A 20,219-nucleotide genomic window follows, 5' to 3' on the forward strand; every position below is an offset into this window, starting at 1 on the left:
AAACAGCATTTTAAAGTCCTGTTATTATATGTAGACAGGGATATTCTCCTGGTCCGCGTTGAACCTTTAATTCAAGGTCATTTTCTAGTTGCAGCATCAGCTGGTATTTGAATCTCTGGACTGACAATATGATAGCCACGCCCTGAACCTCAACAGACTTCAACTCCTACACTCTGACTTATTGGACTTACCCCACTCAGCTAACATGGAGTTGAAGAATGTCAACCACCACACCATGGAGCCTAGAGTGCCTACAACTGAAAGCAGGAGGATTGCATCCAGTATCCATGTGGAATCTAAGCCCCCTCTTGACATAGAAGTGCAATGGACACAACCAATCCAATGTCCACAGAGAAAATGTGGCATTGGTGTGGGAAAAGTGGCCATGGTGGCTGCTGGGTGCGGGGAATGGGAGGAAGAGATGAGATGTGGAGGTGTTTTCGGGACTTGGAGTTGTCCTGGGTGGTGCTTCAGGGACAATTACCGGACATTGTAGATCCACCCAGGGCCCACTGGATGGAACGTGGGAGAGTATGGGCTATGATGTGGACCATTGACCATGAGGTGCAGCGATGCCCAGAGATATACTTACCAAATGCAATGGATGTGACATGATGATGGGAGAGAATGTTGCTGTGGGGGTAGTAGTGGGGTGGGGGCAGTGGGGTTGAATGGGACCTCATATTTTTTTAATGTAATATTTTTAAAAAATGAATTAAAAAAAAAGAGTGGAGTTACTGATATTCTATTCATGAACAACTGTGATTAGCAATTGAAGAAAATGTAGCATTGGTATGGAGAAAGTGACCATGGTGGCTGCTGGGGGGTAGGGAGTGGGAGGAAGAGATGAGATGTGGGGGCGTTTTCGGGACTTGGAGTTGTCCTGGGTGGTGCTGCAGGGACAGTTACTGGACATTGTATGTCCTCCCATGGTCCACTGGATGGACTGTGGGAAAGTGTGGACTGTGGTGTGGACCACTGACCATGAGGTGCAGTGGTGCTCAGAGATGTATTCACCAAATGCAATGAATGTCTCATGATGATGGGGGAGATTGTTGTTATGGGGGAAAGAGTGGGGTGAGGGGGGAGGAGTGGGGTGAGGAGGGTGGGGGATATATGAGGACCTCATATTTTTTTAATGTATCATTAAAAAAAATGAAGACAAAAAATGAAACAGAGAAAATCAAAACATAGTAATCTTTACAGGTGTATATATATATATATAATGTCAATTACAAGGGGATACATAAATGTTAGCAATTGGGATATTCAGTGTTCTATCATCACTAAAATATTATTTGTGAATTTTTAATTGTATGAGACAATATTATAAATTTGTAAGAAAAAAATCTTAACTTTCTCCTACAGGAATATAAATATGCTAAAAAAAAAAAAGGGATGTCCAGGAAACTTACACCATGTTAGAAATTTTTATCATTGAATGTCAGGACGATGAGTATATTAAATCTATTCCTTATATGCATCTATATTTTACTATATGCTTCAAACAGACATACATTTTATATTAAATAACTGTAAATTATAAAAAGAAAAAAAAATTCCTATATCCTTTCAAAACTTCTTTTTCCTTCCTTATCCAAAGTCTTCAAGAACCAGGAACAACTCTTGCTGTCACTGGATTATTTTTCCCCTCATCTTCCTTGACTTCATCTCAGGAAAACTTGGCAAATTACTTACTACTATTGCCCGATGTGTTTGTGTCTTATTCCAAAGATCCTTAATTTGTTCCTTTTTCATTACCTGTTGTGCTTATTTTGTAATTTCCTCTTCTTGTTTATGAATGCAAACTCTTTTCCTTCTCTTCCTGTAGCTATGAAAACCACTTATAAAGTTCTATTCTTGTCATTATTTTAGCTCTGATTCCTCTGCTGGAGGTTTTTTTTTTCTTTTTCTTTTTTGGGACTATTTTATTATGTTTGTTCATTTATTTTTCCACAGTATTAGTCTTTATAAAATATTTGGTGATGCTTGATTGAACAAACATCTTGGTAACCTTGAATCTCCATTAAAATTTGGTGTATGATTTTGATGGAGAAGGTGGTCAGGATGTGATGCTGGAGAAATGGACACTGTTTTCAGTGATAATGGAGCAGGGGAGGGATATTCTAATCAGGTAGTGTACCTGCCCTGGCTGTTTGGACTCTAACCCAATCCAAAGTCACCAGCCTTGGTCTGGGTTCAGAGGCTCTCCTGTGTCTGGTACCCCAGGTCTTGCTGTGTGGTGTAGAGGTGTACCCTGTATGGATGGAATAAATTACCCCACACTGCTTCATACTTTCTCTAGACCTTCACTCTCTTTGAGCCCGGGCACTTTCTGTGGCTGAACTTGCCCACCTATACCTTCTCTCTGCGAACATCACTTTTTTCTCTTACTTTCCTCTGATTTATATCTTTCAGGGATAGTTTAAGATCTTTGTTTTGTTTTGTTTTGGTATGTTTCTTTTGTCTGAGTTTCTGTGGATTTGGCTGGGGCAAAGCCAGGGTGTTTGGGCAGAGAGGGGAGACTTCAGTATGCCATCTGAAACCAGAAGAGTCTTCTTTTCTGAATCTGAGACCTGCTAACTCATAAAACATCACCAAATAAGGGATTCATAGTGCAGGGACTGATTCACAATATTTGAACCCTACACACACATATCCAATCTGTGCATCACAAACCAAAGACAGTTGGGCAGTAGATACTTGCTATAGGATGGATGGAATTAGCCAATATTTCTCATAATTCAGGGGACAGAGATCATGAAAACATGATATAGTAAAAGAATGAGGGGGTCACCATTGTGTTAGTGTTATGAGGGGTACCAATTTTTTAAGGTCTTCTTTAACAAAGTTATAAAATTATACTTCCTAGGCTAAAAAACCCACACATTTAAATAGAAAAAATCCCAGGCTTGTGCTTTCTACCTCCTTCCATTCCTGTTTGACCATCCCATCTTCCTCATAGTCAAGGTACCCCAGAATCAGGTTCTTGACCTCTAATATTCCTTTCAGTCATTGACTTGACCCCTGTCCAATTCTTGGTTCCTAGACACAGGCTGCTCTGGTAGATTGGAATCACATGCCAGATGACTCATGAACCTGTCCTCCTAGACCTTCTCTTCCTCAGAGCTTGCCCTCCTTATAACTGCATCCAAGACTCAGTGGAGTAGTCAGGGTTCTCTAGGGAAACAGAATCAGCAAGAAATATCTGTCAATAGTATGTGATTTTATAAGAGTCTGTCACTTGATCATGGGGATGCACAAGTCCAGGTTCTGGAGGCAGGCTGCAAACCAGCAGCTCCAATGAAAGTCCAGTGGAGGTTCTTGACGAGTTCTGGGAGATGTTAGCTGTCCAAGGACGAGCTGGGAAATTCTCCCTCAATGCTGGAATCACTTCCCCCTTTTAAGGCATTCAACTAAGTGGACAATGCATCACTCATTGCTGATGGCAATCTCCCTGATTCATGTAATTGTAATCAGCTATCTAAGATTTACCACTGCAGTAAAGTCAATGATGACTTAAGTTCATAAATGCCCTTGTATTACAATTAGCCCAATACTTTCTTGACCAAACAACTGGGCACAATTACCTGGCCGAGTTGACACAATAGCGTAACCATCACGCTCAGCACCGAGGGTCTTACCTCCATGATGGAGGTACAGTGAGAAAAGTTTGCTGCCACTGAGCAGATGTCATTCAGATAATCACCCTTCTTCCAGTCATAGAGCAGTGGAGCAGGGAAGGCCTTGGCACGCATATATCAGTTGATGAACAGGCTCATTTGATAAAGAAATAAATGGAGGCCAGATCCGCTGCATGGTCTCCCCAGCAAGTTGGTGGCATTGAGTCAACTAGAATCCAGATATCTTGTTTACCAGCCCATGCATTTTTTAGCCATACCTTGGTTCCTAAGTCAGTTGATGTCTACAAAACCCTAGCCTGCAGTTACATAATGGGACAGGCATTTTAGGAATAGTTACCTTGGGAACCCATTCCTGAGCCGGCCATCTGCCTTGCAGACTTTGTCAGGTGAGGCTCTAGTTTATTTCCTCAGGGAACCTGTGTCAAAGATTCTGAACTAGTTTATTCTCATGCCCCCATTAATTCCCAGCAAATCCCCCAGCCTGACAAAAGCCCCAGTGTCTCGCGGGCCCCCTCTGTTTGCTGGCTTCTTCGGGAGCCCCTTCTATGGCACTGTGAGCTGTTTCCAGGTTAGTACCTCCTGCCTGTTCTCCAGATACGTATGACCACCCAAGAGTCACAGGCAAGAGCCACACAGTCTCCTCAGGAGCTACTCTGGAAAAGTCCTTAGCTCTAAGGATGTGGATCCAGGAGGCAATACTTCCCTCTTCATCAGACGCAGACCCTGGTTCAGTGGCAGAATTGCCCCTCCACGGCTGAGATGTCAGTGTGCAATACCTGATAAAGACCATTGCATGGCGGTGGACTTGGCCCAGTGGTTAGGGCGTCCGTCTACCACATGGCAGGTCCGCGGTTCAAACCCTGGGCCTCCTTGACCCATGTGGAGCTGGCCCATGCGCTGTGCTGATGCACGCAAGGAGTGCCCTGCCACACAGGGGTGTCCCCCGCATAGGGGAGCCCCACGCTCAAGGAGTGCACCCCATAAGGAGAGCCGCCCAGCGCGAAGGAAAGTGCAGCCTGCCCAGGAATGGTGCCGCACACACGGAGAGCTGATGTGGCAAGATGACACAACAAAAAGAAACACAGATTCCCGTGCCGCAGCAAATAGACACAGAGAACAAACAACCGGGGTGGGGGTGGGGGTAAGGGAGAGAAATAAATAAATAAATAAATCTTCAAAAAAAAAAAAAAAGACCATTGCATTGGCTTGGACATTTGCCTTGCCTTCCAATCTACCCAGCAATTCGGGTTCTGTGTTTATTCTGCTATTCTTTCTACATCTAAGTGTCATGCTCACTGAGTACTTCTCATTCTTGGTAGACAGCTAACAGTGGAACTTGTGGTGGGCTTATTTTACCTGGTGTGCTAAGCACTGATGACCTGAGAAAGTCCAGGGAAAGGAGACATTGTCCTCAGAAATCTTCTTTTCTTAAGCAAATTTATCCTACAGTAACAATTTCCTTATGTTAAATGGTAACGTGATGGATGGAGTGCTTGTGCACATTTCATGGAATATTGGCATTGAGAAAAACTGTAATATCTGAACTATGGTCCTTCACTGATGTGAGGTGGATAAAGAGAGCTTTTTGCTACTGATAAATAGGTAAAGTAAATACAGGAATGTGGAGTAATGCAGAAAACATTTCACCCTGTCACATATTATTGGTGGAAACTGTTCAGAGGAAACCAAAGGCAGACTTTGACTTCCAGTTGCAGAAATAATGTAATACATTGGATTTATTTAGTAATATACAATCTCTCTTGCAATTGCAGGCTGTTAGTATTTTCCTTCAGTGAGGGTCTAGACCTGAAGCTGCAGAATAATTTAGAAATCAGTGTACTGCCTGCATCATATGGTGTGATTAATCTGTTTTGTTTCGTACATGTCTACAAATGCTGTTAGTGGTCATAACTGCAAACTATTGCTATTTTTATTGGTCTGGAAAGTGAATGTTTGTTTTGGAGCATCTGCAAAAGCAAACACTTTTGCTATGTTGAAGAAATAATGAAGATGTAAGTGATTTTAAAATGGCATTTTGTGAATGCGCACTAAAATGCTGCTAGATTTTTATTTGTTTTACTCTTAATACTCCATTGAAGATATAGTTGTGTTGCAGTATGAGTTGTTCCTGTTTCCTTTTTCCTTTGTCTTTCAAAAAACCTCCATTCAATTTTTATTCAAAAATCAAGATGGCCATGCATTAAGATAAGTTAGTAATCTAAGAAGCAAATAAATGTGAAAGTAAAGCATCTCACAGCAGTATCAGCCATTTCATGTCATACATAAATAATATTTTGCTTAGCTTTGGCAGATTTTCTGTGCACATTTTAATAGAATGGCCGATATGTCATAGTCACCTAACTGTCCTTATCAACACCTTACGTATTACACCCACTGATTTTTAACATCCTTTGTGTTGCAATTATAAAGGTCCCTCAAACCCTGGATAATAAATTGTTTTAGGTTCCTAGTCGGATTTAACTAATTTTCATACCGTTTCTACCTAATAGAGTATGTGGTTAATGAGTGTGTTGATTTAATTGAATTAGGTTAAATCGGATTGAACTGAATGGAAATAAATTGAATTGTATTGAATTATAAGCTTTAGAGTGAAAATACATGGTGATCTAATAGCAGCTGATAACAACAGAAGACTGAATTCATATGCAACGTAGGAGACATTTGATAACTTGCAAATGGGAAAATTGCCTCCTCCAATGTTATTGGGTATCCTTGCCAAGTGGAGATGAATGTCACATGAGACCCAAGGCAATAATACAGTTCAAGCATCTTCTGTATTTGTGTGGCAGTAGATGGTGCCAGGAGGGTTACCGACCTGTTTTATTATTCTATATGTCACCAAGCAGGAGCTCCATTTTTCAAAGATTTTTTAAATTTTCCTTTTGTTCAGCAGCAGCTGGCTCTGTACAAAGCACTTAGCATAGACTGATGTCAGTGTGTGTGTGTGTATCAGATAGGGGGTATCATTTGCTAGTTTTAATTGGTAGATTCAACATCTTCCTCTAGCAGTACAGAAACCACTGGCTGAGATGTTACCATGGTAAATCAAACTATGGTGTTTGATAGGCAGAATTCTGAAGCAGGTAATGTTGTTTTAATCAACTCAGGAAAGTTGAGGCCATCTGGTTTTGCCTCACCTGGAATTAATTTACCACCTCAGGTGCAAAAAGGGAAAAAAAAAAATTTATCCTGAGGTCAGTAAAAGGAAACCTGCCTGAAGATGCTCCTGCCGAGGATGAAAAAGTAACATGTCACATAGTAATTTTTATCTGTTTGTTTTTATATGTTCAAGCTTGGGAAAGTGAGGGGCAATCATGCAAACCAGAGCCAAGAATAGATTTAGCAGGTGCTAAACCAGCAAGTTCCAAACAGAAAAGCAAAAAAAAACCCACAAAACCTCTAACTCATTCTGCAGGGACTACTTCAGTGGTCCAGTTCTGAGTGTCTAACTAATTTGCATTTTAAAATGAACTTTTCCCAAGAATCAAGTTGCTCAGGAATTTGGTAGAAGAGAATGATGTACCTTGGAGGAGAAGGAAGTGAAAAAGGCAACATTTGCTGTGGGAGGGATTATTTTAAAAAGGCTGCTCTCTCCAAAAGAGTATTTGGGGTATGCACATTTTACATGCAACTTAGCATTTAGATATTCTTGGGATCACATAGGGAATAACTAACCCTAACCAAAACGTAGAACGGGGAGAGGACTTCAGAATGATTAGCTCTTTGGAGTGGTTAGGATTTATCTGGCTCATGCGACATTGATTTGTTTTGGCTGCACTTCAAATGTGTGGTCTTTCAAGTCAATAGAAATGAAGTCCTTTATTGAATAGGAAAAACTCCACGGAGTGAATTATACAATGAAATAGAAAGTAGCACAAACTCTTAGCTTCTTGTGCATTTGTTAGGGTGGTTGGGAGGCAAGATGGAAAGGACTTTGGAAGGAAAAACAAAGGGTTCTTGGGAGAGAAGGGAAAGCCAGCTGACAGAGCCCTGTTGACATTTCAGAAAGTGCTAGGCGTTGCAAACTCATTTTAAGGGGAAATCACAGAAAAGCCCTCTATTTGGGCGTTGGTAGAGTGAAATCATCTCTGTGGCCATGGTAGAGTGGAAGAACACCAAGTGACTCACTGAAAGGCAGAGATTCTTCCAGAAGTACCATAGCCCCAGAGGGTTGGGATAGAAGAAACCCTCAGTGTCAGTAAGTGAAACTCCTCATTTTATCAAAGAGAACAGGAAGGGCCAGAGAGCGCCTGGGGCAGAGCAGATGAGGAGGAGCTCAAGCAGTGCCGAACCCCAGTTTTACAGTGTCCTTCCAAGGAACTCTCTCCCCACAGTCTTCATGCTCTAATTGTTCAATTATTTCTGAGCTGGACTTTGCAGTCAGTGAACATGATTTTAATATTTCTGGGATTGCAGGGGGAATTGCTTTTTTCCAAGTTCTCTTCTGTCATTGGCTCACTTTCCTGGAAGTGAGAGCAGGGAGGGATTAAAGTGTGATTCTTTCCCTCCCTCCCTGGGCTTTGTTTGCACAGGGGACACAGAAATCCTCTTAAGTGAGCCTGTGCCCACTGCACCAGCTCTCCTGAAAGGGCACAAACTTGCACTGCATTAAACCCACTCCCTCTCAGCATCTTCATCCTCTCCAACAGTCTAGTCCTCTCTCCAAAAGGTCAGAGACTGTTAGAACTCACATATTTGGCCTGAAAAAAAAAAAAGGTGTGCAAGTTTAGGGCACAGAATAATCCAGACACCCTTTTTAAGAATCTGGTAAAAAATAAAAATAAAAGAATTTGGTGAAAACAAACAAACGAGCAAAACTATACTCTCTCCAGAAAACAGAATGCATATGAGTACATATGCACTGCCTGTAAGTTTAGGGTTCAGGATCCAAGCCCTTTTGTGGATATAGGATTGGTGAGCAACCACTAGAAATATTTACACTTATCTTTGCTAAATTTTAGATCTTGGGTATTAATTACCCAAATGGAAAGAGGATGTAAATATCAAATACAATCCTTCATTATCCAAAAAGCACAAGAGTGAGTAACGTTTGGGAAGTGAGCAAAAACAAATTCAAGGTCACTGTCAGGAATGAAGTGTTGACAGCGTGGCCCCTTACAATGTAGTGATCTCTTTCAGGGAAAGGATTTGAAGTCACAATTTTTGGATGATTTAAAATGAGCCTCACTAAAGCCCTGGATAACAGAGTGCAGGAAACAAACCCAAAAATAGCCAAAGGGGCAGACTGAGAAGACTAATAGATCGTTACTCTTCGAACCCCAAGGTGCCCTTCCATTTTCTTTTTCTTCAGGTCAACACATTTGCTCTCCGTAGTTGAAGCTGCTTGCGAGACCACCACTTTGGATTGTGGGTCAGAATATCCTACCTCATCCTTTGAAATGGATGAACATTTCATAAACCACTGCATTTCATGGGCTTTCCAGGAGGTGATTCATTGCATGTGAGTTGCGGCATTTCTGCTTAGTTGTGGAATCAAATGCAATTTTATGAATTCATTGTCCTATCTGCAAGGATATGTGTCTATGCTAAAATTCTAAGAACATATTTCTCTCTGGTCTCAAAAGAAGAGGTTAGGGGAACTGCATGTTCACACTCGTGTGTCTGTGTACAGGGATGTAGGGTGTGGGGTGAATGGGGAAGCACATGCAGCTGGTCATTTGGATCATAAGGAATCATGAAAGGCAGGCTTTGTAAACATCACACGCATTCTTAGCCTTTGAACATTGTAACATTCCACAGCCAACTCCCTCAGAAATCCTAAGATCAGATGTCCTTTATGGAGTAGCCTTGCATAATTAGGTTGTCCCCAACCCTTCACCATGAATCATGTTCCTGATGTTACTTTATCATTTGTGCCAGGCCACTTTTCTGCCTCTTCAAAGGTAGCTTCCCATCCAAAAGGCATGATGCATGAATATGTATTTCTATGATACCCACCCTTAATCACAGACCCCTAATCCTTTCTAGACTGTTACAGGAGATTCCTACCTGGCTCTGTTCTCACTGACCTTTGACTCTTCAACATTTCTTCTGCAGAAAATGTCCCGTCCAGAAGATTGTATTATTCCATTTTGTATGATCTTTCTATGGATTCCAGCTCCTATCATGAAGGTCAAACCCTTGGTATGTCGTTTAGAACTTCACAATCTGACCTGAACTTAAAATTCTCTCACTTTATAGTAGTGTCGGGTTGTAGTCCAGACTTTTCTCACTTGCTTACTTATTGTTACTGGGTACTTACATACAAGGAGCTATGTGGGTAGGTGTGTAAAAACAGTCAATCATTCCAACAAAAAGGTGTGGAGGATGGCCTTATCTCTCCTGGTTACACAGAGTTCAGGAAGAATCAGTTACTTAACTATGAGTACATGAGGAGCTGCCTGTGATTCCAGGTTCAGCTGATGCCAACACCCATGCTTTAACTACACTGCTCTACCACCTTTTTTGCTTCTACCTTTGTGTTCTTGGAAAGTCTTAGTTTTTTTTTTCCAGTGTAAAAAGGAGTAGTGAATTAGTCTGAAGTTTTTCAATGTTTTTATCATTCTTCATGTCTCACATGGAGTACAATAGGAAAATTGTTAGACACCTTTAAGAGTTTGCCTACTGGGGCTTCTAATTTTACCTCTTGCTCCCTATTAGTCCTCCTTTTGCTCCTTCTCAGCGCCACAAATCTAATGGCTCCTCCACAGTGAACAGGGCCTTTTTTTTTCCAGAATATGCTGGTCATATTCTGCCTCTACTCGTATTGACCCCCTTCCTGCAATGCCTCTCTTCACCTTCTCTGATGCTCCATATTCTTCAAAGGTCACTTCAATATTCTGCTCTCTGCGAGTCCTTTCCCAGTCCTCTCCACCCAAAGAACCATTTCCTCTTCTGAGTTCTTTGCACTTTGCTTAAGCTTTAGTGTTGCTGGCCTGTGTTGGAATTAGCTGAGTCCTCATCTGCATCTTCCCAGGGGTGTGTGCTTTTTAAGGAAAATCATGTCTTTTTCATCTGGGTTTTCCATAGGATCTGTATTGGTTTTCTGTTGCTGCTATAACAAATCGTCACAAGCTTAGTGACTTAAAACAATGTACTTTATTCCCTCTCACAGTTCTGGAGACCAGAAGTCCAACATCAGTTTTACTGGGCAGAGGCACACTCTCTCAAGGTTTTTAGGATAATCCTTCCTAGTCTCTTTTGACTTCTGGTGGCTACTAGCATTCCTTGGTTTGTGGTCGTGTCACTCCAGTCTTCAATGCCCACGGCTTCAAATCTCTCTCTCGTCATCTTCACACCTCCTTCTCCTCTGTGTGTCATAAAATCTCCCTTTGCCTCCATTTTATGAAGACATATGTGATCACATTTAAGGTCAAGCTGGATAATCCAGAATAATCTCCCCATTTTAACATAAAGACCCACCCCTACCTTTTTAAGGTTGTTTTGTTTTGTGTGTTTTTGCAGGTTTTTTTTTTGCCATAAAAAAGTAACATTCATGGGTTTTAAGGATTAAGACATATGTATCTCTTGGGGTCCTGCTTTTAGTCTACCCTAGTCATCTCTCTGACCCCCTAAATTCATGCCCATCCCCCATGCAAAATGCAAGCATCCCATTGCAACATCCTCCAAAGCCTTAATGTATTACAGCATCAACTCAAGTCCATAGCCTCATCAAATAGTGTCAGCCCAAAGTCCCAAATCTCACCATCTGAATCATCTAAATCAGCCAGCCTCCTTTCATTTTATCCTGTGTCTGTATTTTTTGAGGCTAAAGTGGCAGTGTTTCTGTAGGTATTCTTAAAATTCTTGTGGAACTTCTGAGTATGTCACAAGAATCCATGTCACTAGAGAAGAGATCCCTCTTCAGAATTTTCCTGGGAAATCCCATCTCTATTCCTCACCTCTGCTGGCATGGTTGAGTGGATACATGCCTCACACCTAATTCCTTCAACACTAGAAAAAGGTTGTGTAGCTTTACACTTTGCCTTCTCTCAAAAGCAATATTTCCTAATAATGAAATCCTACCTTTAGCATCTTTTGTAATATGGATAAAGCTGCGAATTTCTGAAGTCCCATGAACTGCTGGTTCCTTTTTTTTTTTTTGCTTAGCAATTCATTTCTTGATTTATCTCATTCCTTTTCCATTTTACTGTACACAGCAAGAAGAAACTGGACTATACCTTCTATACTTTGCTTATAAATCTCCTCAGCTAAATACCCAATTCATCGCTTACAATTTCTGCTTTCTACCTACTGTAGAACACAGTTCAGCCAAATTTTCTTCTACTCTATAACAAGGTTTGCCTTTTCTCCAATTTCTAATAATGTGTTCCTATTTCCTTCTGAGATCTCACCAGAAGCACCTTTAACATTCATATTTCTACCAACATTCTCTTTATGACAATATATGCTTTCTGTACCATACTTCTCACTTTCTTCTGACCCCTTATCAGAAGTGCCTTTAATGTCCACATTTCCAACAGTCTTTTTAAGGTGATCTGGACTTTTTCTACCATGTATCACAAAATTCTTCCAGCTTCTACCTATTATCCAATTTCCAAAGCCACTCACACATTTTTGGGGTATTTTTTCTAGCAGCTCACCATTCCTGATTCCAAAACCCATGTCTATCAAGATCTCAGGGAAACAAAACCAGTAAGAGATATATTAAGGAATTTAATGTGAGAAATTGACTCACATTTATGGGTGCTGTCCATGCAAGTCCAAATCCATAGGGCAGGCCATCATGAAGGATGGGCACAACTATTGAACACAAATGAAATTGCAGTCATTGGTGGAATTCCTTCTTCCTGGATGTCTCAGTTCTGCTCTTACATGAAGCCCTTCTACTGATTGATTCAGGCCCATCCAGATTACCTAGTATAATCTCCTTTACTTGCAGTCAATTGATTTTAAATATTAATCATGTCTACAAAATACTTTCACAGCAACACCTTGGTTAGTGTTTGAAGAATTAGAATCATAGTTTTGCCAAATTGGCATGTGTAGCAGTTTGATATTGTTTATGAATTCCAAAAACAGATTTTGGATTATGTTTGTGAACTGGTCTTTTTCTCTGGGCATATTAGATTATATTGGATTCAGAGGTTTGGCTTTTACTTGATTAAATAGTGATTAAGGCTTTGACTGGGCCACATCAGTAGGACGTTGAGTGCCTACCCCAGAGGAAATGGACCACAGAGAAGTGAGGTTGGAGTTTTGACCCTGGAACCCTGGAAGTAAACACACAGAGAGCAGAGAAGGCTGCATTAGACACAGCAGAGGCCCCAGGAAGAGAGATGAGCCATTAGTCTCATAGTCTACAGCTGGCCTTGAGGAAAGAGCAGAGCAGTTGAACCGGGAGAGCAAGGAGCCCTGGCAAGAGAGGAACCCAGGAAGCCGGAACCCTGGCAGGCATCATCAGCCATCTTGCTCCAATATGTGGCAACAGACTTTGCTGAGGGAAGTAACTTATCCTTTATGGCCTAGTAACTGTGGGCTTCTACCCTAAATAAATTCCCTTTATAAAAGCCAACAGATTTCTGGTATTTTGCATCAGCACCCTGTTGGCTGACTAACTCAACATGTAGAATGACAATTTCAGGGTCTTTTAACTGCCTATAGTAGGTGCTCGACAGAAGAACAGATTAGAATTGGATACTGTGGTAGAAAGATATCACCGTCATGCCAATGAGGAAATCATTTGATTAAAAAAGAGTCATTAAAATCCATTAGACATGGCAATAAGGGGATGGGAACACAGGAAAGGTTTGCTAACTGTTTAGAAAAAAATTGAACTTCTAATAAAATGAGTTCTAGCCTGAGGCTGGTGAACCTGGGTGAGCTTCACGGAGTTCATGGATCTCCCAGAATTACATGTTTTGTGTGTGAAAGATAGAACATGCACATTTTTTTTCTAGAGTTGTAGTCTATAGCTTTCATCTGATGCTTGAAAAACTTTTACTGTTTCAAGGTTTAAAAGAATGAAATGTTACCTATTTTATATGGCAGTCAGGGTATCCATCATTAAAAGCAAGCCTCCGTAAGAAGTGCCCAGCTCTGGATTGGATAAAATTCTTCTGTGTTGGATATGCTTGCGTTGACTCGGAGAACTCAGATGGCTCCTGACAGCGGTTCCTCCAGGGATGGCTTGGGGCGGAATGAGTAGGTACCTATGACCCCAAATACCACTAGCGTGTATTCCCCTCTAGTAGCTGATACTGGCCCCAGTAAGTGACTGGGTAAAGCATGAGGACAGGAAGGCAGGCAGCATAACTCTATGAATGAGCCAATCCCAGCCCCTCCCCTGACTTAGAAAGGGGTTAATGCACACAGATGGCTGCAAACCCCCCAAGCAGTCGGCATACTGTAAAACAATATTAACATCACTGCCTTTTGAATACCATGCCTTGTAAACCCCAGGATATGACAAGCCTCTTTAGAATCATCTTTGATTGTGTTATTTGGTCTCCCGTAGGGAAGTAGGGAGGGGTAAGGGGTAGATACCAGAGGAAACATGCAATTAGAAGTCTCTTGGAACAATAAGGGTTCTCAAACACATATACATGAAAGTGATTGTTGTTTCTGGTATTTTTGTTGGATGATGTAATTACCCAAGTTTTGGGGGAATGTATGCTAGCTTGGGCAATCTGATTGTTGTGAGTGATGGGGAAAGAATAGTTCCCTTTAGCTATATTTTCAGAGAAATACTAAGTGGAGATGTGAATGGAAAGGAAAGAACAGACTTTCTGGAGAGATGCCATTATGGTAATGTCAGAACTTCCTTTCAGACTCAGATAAATCTTCCTTGTTATCATCCTTCTTTCCAGTTTTTACAGAAGACAGGAGGCCTATTTCAGTGAGCAAATGCTGTATACACAGATCCCGTTGCCACCTCCCCAGGAGAGGTCCACGCTATCTCGATAGGTCTCCAGCTCTTGCTTTTACTGAAGCAATCCTCATCACTGAAGTGTGTCTGTGCCTGGTGTGGGGTGGGGAGGTGTTTCATTTTACTGTTGTGAGGAATAGACATTTTCTCCTGGGGATGCTTCTGAGAGAAGAACAAGTTTCCGACAAGCACTTTCTGAAAGTTACTCCGTGGCCAGATCCGAAGATGGTGTCATTTCTGAAAAATGAGGCAGGTTTAGGAGTCTGGCTCCCTAGCTCACTGCCTGCCACTGACGAGTCGCTCAAATTAGAGATATGCTAGCTCCACTTCTCCTGGGGACCTCTTGAGCTTCATTCCTTTTGCATAAGAAAACAGAATTCTGCAGTTAAGTGTCCGTCTGTATTAAACATAGGGAGCCAAAAAATGGGAATTTTTCAAATTATGAAGGGAATCCAATGAAAATAAAATATTTTTATTTATTTCAGAGAACTTGGGCATGGGAGTTATCTTCCCAGGGTCCCAGTTTATCTAACTCGAAAATGGTACATATTCATCCATCGGCATGTGGTGTGACTTGCTGAAGCAATTCTTATGACATGATCTGCTGATATAAATGGCCCCGACAATCCAGTGCATTAGTTGTAATAATTATTCCAAAATATCTTGGCTCCTCCAATAAATTGAGCTTTGGAAAAGGCAAGCTATGAATAGTGTAAAAGAGAAATGGCTTCACCTTCTTTCCAGAAAGGTATTTGAGGACTATGGGCTCACTTAAAGAGCAAAGAAACAGATTTAAGGGGCAATCCTTACAAACTGCAGACCAAAACCCTACTCAGAAATACACCCCACTCACCATTAAGGCCAATTCTGTTTTGAAATAAAAGTCCATTAATTCCTCTGTCCAGTAGACCCGGCTCCGGCGTGACTCAAGGTTGCATTTGGAGGCCAAAGGGAATGCTGTGGTTAGGAACCGCTCCTCCCAGCCAAGGCTTTTTGCTGTCAGCAGTTCCTGTACCCAGCTCTGGGGTTTTTTCGGTCGGCTCTCAGCTCTGGCCACAAAACCGTATGGGGTTTGAATGGCCATACCCCAACATGCACACTTGTTCTACCGTCCACTCACAGATTGCAGAAGGCACAGAGGTTCCCTCTCCAGGACAGTTCAGCGCTGGTATTTTGGGGTCACCAGGGTGTGAATGCGTGCTATCAGGCCAATACCCAGCAGCAGTTCCAATTGGTTGAGAATGAATCTCAAAACGCCAGGAAAAGATTTATCTCTCGGCAGATTCTCCCTCAACTAATTTTGCAATAGGCCACTGGATAATGGCATGCTGGGAAAATGATGCACAGGCTGGGCCCTTTTTGCTTTACTTTTTTATTTTATTTTATTTTTTAAGATTTATTTTATTTATTTCTCTCCCCTTCCTCCCCCTCCCCCCATGGTCAGCTGTGTCCACTTACTGTGTGTTCTTCTGCATCTGCTTGCATTATTCAGCAGCACTGGGTGACTGCGTCTCTTTTTGTTGCGTCATCTTGCTGTGTCAGCTCTCTGTGTGTGCGGCGCCACTCCTGGGTGGGCTGCACTTTTTTCACGCAGGGCGGCTCTCCTTAACGGGGCGCACTCCTTCCATGTGGGGCACTCCTACACAGGGATGCCCCTGCGTGGCACAAGCACTCCTTGTGCTTGGCAGGACTGTGCATGGGCCAGCTCACCACATGGCTCAGGAGTTCCTGGGGATCGAACCCTGGACCCTCCATATGGTAGCTGGATGGTCTATCAGTTGACCCATGTCTGCTTCCTGCTTTTTGCTTTAGAATGAACTTGGTAGGCTTATTGAAGCAAAAGGGCACGTGTGAATGAAGTCCACCACTGAGTTAGAGACTGGTAGTGGGAATGCTGGAGTGAGCTTGTGAGGAATCTGGCTCTAACATTTAGGATGCCCCCAGTGATTTCTGTACAGGTGGGAGAAGAAGTCTGTCTCAGAAATAAGGGGCTTGGCATTTTGGCCCTGTTTTATCAGTGACAAGGATTTTATTTCAGAGAAAGTGTTTCATGAAGTATGTATTCTTCCCATTCTCTTTGGTTTCCCAGGAAAATATATTTTCTGGATTTGCAGATGCCATCTACTGTAAGATGCTAATTGGTTTAATACCAGCTTTTAAGTGTTGAGAGATGTTGAAAGATGGACTCCAAACTAAAGGCACATACAGACTATTCAGTACATTTCTAAGTCAGGAGAAATAAATGTGAAAACCTTCTTGGTAAAACTGAGGTAAAACAGTATTTTGGTGGCCCCAACATCAACAGTTCCATTCACATTAGCCCCAGAATCTCCTTTCAGTGAGATTTCCAGGTTGACATTGCATTTTCTGAGGTACTTACAGATTTTATCTTTTATTGGTCATTTCATCCATCTCAGGGAGAAGAGAATTTCTGAAAATCTCAGGTTCAAGCAAAGCTCCTGTCATCTCCAAACAGCGCTGGATCTTCCTAGCTATTATTAGCCTGGGGAGTATAGATAATTGCAATCTACACAGAAATCTAAAAATAAAGTGTTTATTCATTTTCTCTGAAGATGTGTTTGCATTTTTCCAGAAAGGTTTACAAGTACTTAGATGAGAGGCTGAGACTTTCAGTGTCCCCCTCTCTGTGGAAGTCTCAAGAAGTCCAAGAACTTAAAGACAGAAGTCACCAAGAAAAGACAAAGTGCAACATAGATCTTATCAATCTATCTTGGAATGAGTGAGAATTGTTTGCAAATCTAGTACTTCTTATGTGATGGGTAACTGGTTTTCCTGGCATTTACTTGAACTAAAGTACAGGCTAACAGTGTTGGTGGGTGTACAGTCAATGGCGTGCTTTCATCATTTGTGTTTTTTTTTAAACCACAGACACAATAATATTGATTACCCCATACATTTCATGCTAAATAGCTGCATTAATCCCATTTAATGAGTGTCTGTTTTTGAAACAGCTGTCCTCCAACTATAACCTGTTTTTACTTAAAATTGTGCTTACTAAATATTTATTTTCGTCATCTGAAGCTTCTGCTGGACTCTTGTGGATTAGGAGTCAGCAAACTTTTTCTGTGGAGTCTGGTGGTAAATATTTTAGATTTTGTGGCCCCTACCATCACTGCTGCAACTACTCAACTCTGCCTTTGTAGCAAAAAAGTAGTCATAGATGAGGTGAAATCTAAGAGGTATGGCTCTTCTAATAAAACTTTACTTGCTAAAACAGGGGCCCGGTGGGATTTGGAAGGCAGGCTGTATTTACTGACCTCCATTGTGGTCCAAAGTTGGAGAAAGAAACCATAACCACCAACAATATTTGTTCAGGGCCAACTCTGTAAAAGGCATGTTCAACATGTTAGAGCACGATCAGGTTTATGTTTCCTGCTTGTAAGGAAGGGGGAAATAAAAATGCTAAGACATAAATAAGACAACTTCCATTGGCAGGAAGTTCTGTGGAAAAGGGGGCGATTTGCTAAAAAATTATTTATAGTGGAAAAATATGGGATTTGGGTGTGAGCCCATATCTTTGAGACGAACACCCACCTTTTTCTAAGGAATCTTGCACAGTCTTCCTCAGCCTCAGTTTCCTCACCTATAAAATAATAACAATGCCTACTTCCTAGAGGTATACTGAAGATTAAAGAAACTATGATTTGGGAAGGGGCTTTTGTGAACCAGTAAGCCTCATTACACACTCATCACAACTTACCTTCCTTTTTTTTAAATTATTTATTTATTATTATTTTTAATTACATTAAAAAAAAATATGAGGTCCCATTCAACCCCACCGCCCCCGCCCCCCACTCCCCCCACAGCAACACTCTCTCCCATCATCATGACACATCCATTGCACCTGGTAAGTTCATCTCTGAGCATCACAACTTACCTTCAACGTTGCTCTTGTTGTTGTTTTTATTGCTCTTCTCTTTATAATCCATCACATTTGCTTTGAAGTTTGTTTTTTTCCAAAACGTAACAGAAATTCTTTAGCGAGTCTGGGTGGACTACAATTCTTTGCCCTTAATATCCATTTCAGAGAGGATTTCTATAAGCCTTTGTCAAGATGAAGCTACCTTCTTCATATTCAGCTGAGCAAAATCAGCATTTAATATCCACCCTTATAGCCTGACTGGAATATCAGTCATTATGATCAGCCAGTCCTATAAGACTTGCTGATAAGACATGAAAAGACACATGGTGAGCTGTTCCAGACCCTCGGAAGAAGAGTGTGAAGAAATTTCAGATTTAGTTTTGCCTACGAAGAGCTTTACAAACATCGATTGACAAAGGTGATGAGTGGCAAACTTAATTAAGCATTTTCATCTTCAACCCTCTTTCTGACTTGAAATAGCAGGTGGAAATGTATGCTGCTACAATTTACTGGAGGGAGATTTCAATTAAAGTTAAGACATCTTGGAAAATGCATGCCTTCAAATTGGAAACACAGGAAAATAACACAATTGTGATCATTTGCCAAGCCCAGATATATCATATATTGTGTAAAGCTAGGAGAATTCTTATTTAAAGAATGAGGAAATGGCAGTTCACAGGGACTGAGGATCTGGTTCAAGGTCATCTGAGTGGTATGTGGCAGAAGCAGGATTCAAGCCTAGATCTGCCTTACCCAACCCTAACACTCTCCTGACTAGACAATGTTCTTTCAATGTTTTTGATTGCTTTCATCCCTCAATAGAAAAACAGAAGCATATAAAATAAAACAAACAACCAAAAGATGCTTGATTTCACCCATAATATATGAATATCTATTAATAAAAAAATCTCGGTATCGCTATACTAATACATTGAGCAAAGTATCAAACATTCATAAAACAATATAAATATTAAAAGGAGGAGAGAAAAAATAAAGAACTGAAAATTCCTTTCCCCATTGAGGGATCACCACCTGGGGTGTTCACTGCCAGCTTTGCAGGCACCCATGGACCCACTCAGGCAGGTCAAATAGATATGCCCAGTAAAACAACATTTCGTCTTCCTGGTAAATCCAGTTTAATCTCTGAGTATAGCCCTGTGTTCATAGATTTTATTTCCAAAGAATGACAGATGAGGGCTGCATGGGCTGGTGAGGCTTGCTCAGGCCCTGATCACACTGCTCTCATTTGCCCAGGGCCTCTTCCTTCAGCAAATCGATGGTGCAATGTTGGCATGTGGGAAGATCAGGACTTAGTCTCCTGCTGAGATGCTCTAGGCAGATGATGGCAGCTTATCACAGGGGTAAGCTGTGATCTAAGCTGGTGAGCACCAGTCAATTTAAAAAAAAGTACACAAATATCTTTCTAATTAACAATTCACCATTAAAGCAAAAAGAAACAGAGGGAAACTGGGGATATGAAACTTTCTCCTAAGAGATGTGGGGGAAAAAGCAGCACTTAAATAAGCCAGATAAATTTGGGCAGTATGTCTGCAGCTCCTTTACTACATGTATTAGATTCAGCAAAGGCCTCCCATGCATTCTGGCAAGTGCTTTTCCCTTTAATGTTTAAATGCATTCAGATATCAAGGGGGATTCAATCATATATTTCTGGTTCTTTTATACTTAACTCATCAAAATGTTGTTCTTTAAGAGCTATTTGATCTGTATGGCTTATGAGTCTTTGCTATAGGCCTTTTCAAAACCTCTTTCCCCCTTTGGAATA

General features: G+C 41.3%; 1 protein-coding gene across 4 annotated transcripts in view; it reads left to right on the top strand.

Annotated features, from left to right (window-relative positions):
• The window catches only part of NTM (neurotrimin), a 1,004,227-nt gene that overhangs the window by 718,412 nt on the left and 265,596 nt on the right, over window positions 1-20,219 (top strand). The window lies entirely within an intron of this gene.

Source organism: Dasypus novemcinctus, chromosome 27 (assembly GCF_030445035.2).
Source record: "Dasypus novemcinctus isolate mDasNov1 chromosome 27, mDasNov1.1.hap2, whole genome shotgun sequence".
Classification (NCBI taxonomy): domain Eukaryota; kingdom Metazoa; phylum Chordata; class Mammalia; order Cingulata; family Dasypodidae; genus Dasypus; species Dasypus novemcinctus.